Raw genomic sequence first — 3,010 nt, 5'->3', positions numbered from 1 at the left:
AGATGAGCTCGGGTGCAGAGATGTATCTTTAGGCTAATAATTTTTGTTGTTCCGAATAGATTCGCCGGACGCGGAATACCCGCCGGCTGAAACATCACACGACCCAGAGCCGGAGGAAGATGTCGCGCAGGCTCTAGCGTCCTATTTCCTCGTTCCAGTTGAGTGTCCCTAGCATCCGCGAGTTGCAAGCAGCGGCTCTTTGGTCGAACGTCGCTGGTGGAACCGTTTTCTTTTGGTTAGTAAGAATAGACCCGCCGCCCTGACTTCACAAACCTGGTTTGCTTCGCCGGGCACATAACAACAGAATATGCAATCTCCTTTTGGCAATATGAGTTCAACCCAAGATTTGATTTGGACCCATTGTGTTTATTCAGATTATGTATCTCCCTGAATGTACCAGGCTGACAGAGAATGTGTTGTAAAGATTGGCCACTCTGTATCAAGCTTACTGCTCCGGTTTCGATTTGTACTCGAACTGAACTATTTTACTTAAACGACGGAGCCTGACAGGCTGATTCTGGCGGGTGATTAGCTGTCACTTAAGAAGTGTGTTTTCCATCGGGTGTACGTGCAAATAAATAAACGAAAATGTTATATCACGGGAAAAATCATTATGACTCGTAAGTTTTTTAGCTATTTAATAAATACTCCCTCTGTAAAGAAATATAAGAGCATTAAGAAAACTACTTTGGTAAGCAATCTAAACTAATGCACCATGTGATACATGTGGTAAGCAATCTAAACAATTCAAAAAAAATCTAAACTAATGCACAAAAGTACTATCTAACAAGACTTTCACCATTCACTTGGACATATCAGCGCCTGTAGCTCAGTGGATAGAGCGTCCGTTTCCTAAGCGGAAGGTCGTAGGTTCGACCCCTACCTGGCGCGTTTTTAGTTCCTTTTTTCACCTTCCTGGTTTTAACTTTTTACTACTAACAATAATTCCATCCACTGTCTTTACCGTCCATGGATTGAAATGATGCTGAGACGTGCCAGCGTGATCTTTCAATTTAGTCGAGGCCATTTTTGGCACGCTCGACGCTCGAATAAACTAGCCAGGTATGCACAGTTACCATGATGTACAAACTTAGACCTTTTGTGGTTTGGCCGCTATGCTAGGGTTTCCCACCCCTGGCGATCGGGAGGCGAAAGCCCCGCTGCCACCGCCGCCGGCCGTCGCGCCGGCCGCGTGTGGCATCTCCTCCGCTCCCGTTCCCAAGCGAGCAGTCGGAACCGCTGCGGCCCCGTCCGCCAAGCGATCGTCAGGGTCTGCTACCATGTCGACGGCCTCGCAAAACTCGGGCAAGATGCCGGTAGTGACCAAGGAGAACCTGGTGGCTGGTGGGGGCGCATACGGGGCTCCCTCTGCGGATGCTGCTCGCCCAAAGCCTCCATCCGGGGGATCCGAGGCTGCTACACGAGTCAACCCGAGGCTGAAGACGTTGACGATCTGGGACCAGTCCAAGACGACAGGGACACCGGGGGATCCGAGGCTGCAGTGGGCGCGGTGCCGGCGGGTCGCGAACGCGACGGACGGGACGGGGAAGGACCGGAGGAGCTCGGTGGAGGAGAGGACTATGATGATGACGCGGAGCTGGTGGAGGTGGATCTGGAAGAAGATGGTGTTCTGCAGCAGCCGGAGCACCCATGGACCATGATTATGCTCGTGTATTCTTTGGATCGGCCGTCTCCAACTACCCTGTTTGATAACATTGTTGACGGATGGAGGTTGAAGGAGAACTTCGACTATGCCTACCAAGGAGATAATAGGTACTTGGTGCACTTCGGGTGCGAGACGGACATGTCTCGTGTCCTACGAGGAGGGCCATGGAGTACGAACATTGAAAGATCGTGGATGTCGCCTAGAGGGGGGGGGGGTGAATAGGCGCTTTAAAATAATTACGGTTGAGGCTTGAACAAATGCGGAATAAACCTAGCGGTTAATTTGTCAAGCACAAAACCTACAACTAGGCTCACCTATGTGCACCAACAACTTATGCTAAGTAAGAAAAACTACTTAGGTGATAGCAAGATATATGACAAGAAACAATATGGCTATCACAAAGTAAAGTGCATAAGTAAAGGGCTCGGGTAAGAGATAACCGAGGCACGCGGAGACGACGATGTATCCCGAAGTTCACACCCTTGCGGATGCTAATCTCCGTTTGGAGCGGTGTGGAGGCACAATGCTCCCCAAGAAGCCACTAGGGCCACCGTAATCTCCTCACGCCCTCGCACAATGCAAGATGCCGTGATTCCACTAAGGGACCCTTGAGGGCGGTCACCGAACCCGTACAAATGGCAACCCTTGGGGGCGGTCACCGAACCCGTACACTTTGGCAACCCTTGGGGGCGGTCACCGGAACCCGTCAAATTGCTCGGGGCGATCTCCACAACCTAATTGGAGACCCCGACGCTTTCCCGGAGCTTTACACCACAATGATTGAGCTCCGAACACCACCAACCGTCTAGGGCGCCCAAGCACCCAAGAGGAACAAGCTCAAGGGTACCAAGCACCCAAGAGTAATAAGCTTCTCAACTTGTAACTTCCACGTATCACCGTGGAGAACTCAAACCGATGCACCAAATGCAATGGCAAGGGCACACGGAGTGCCCAAGTCCTTCTCTCTCAAATCCCACCGAAGCAACTAATGCTAGGGAAGAAAATGAGAGGAAGAACAAGAAGGAGAACACCAAGAACTCCAAGATCTAGATCGAAGGGGTTCCCCTCACATAGAGGAGAAAGTGATTGGTGGAAATGTGGATCTAGATCTCCTCTCTCTTTTCCCTCAAAAACTAGCAAGAATCCATGGAGGGATTGAGAGTTAGCAAGCTCGAAGAAGGTCAACAATGGGGGAAGAACACGAGCTCAAAGGATAAGGTTCAATGGGGAAGAAGACCCCCTTTTATAGATGGGAAAAAATCCAACCGTTATGCTCACAGCCCGCACATAGCGATACTACCGCTCTAAGGAGCGGTACTACCGCCCGGTAGTACCCCTTTGAAA

The 3,010-nt window shown here is 50.5% G+C and overlaps 1 non-coding gene across 1 annotated transcript; it reads left to right on the top strand.

Moving 5' to 3' along the window:
- The first annotated feature begins 818 nt into the window (after positions 1-818).
- On the top strand, positions 819-891 carry TRNAR-CCU (transfer RNA arginine (anticodon CCU)). The gene has a single exon. It is a non-coding gene; the product is annotated as a tRNA-Arg (tRNA).
- The last annotated feature ends 2,119 nt before the right edge of the window (positions 892-3,010 follow it).

Source organism: Triticum aestivum, chromosome 5D (genome assembly GCF_018294505.1).
Source record: "Triticum aestivum cultivar Chinese Spring chromosome 5D, IWGSC CS RefSeq v2.1, whole genome shotgun sequence".
Classification (NCBI taxonomy): Eukaryota; Viridiplantae; Streptophyta; class Magnoliopsida; order Poales; family Poaceae; genus Triticum; species Triticum aestivum.
The sequence above is the reverse complement of the archived record's forward strand: the minus strand, read 5'-3'. Positions and strand labels throughout refer to the sequence as shown.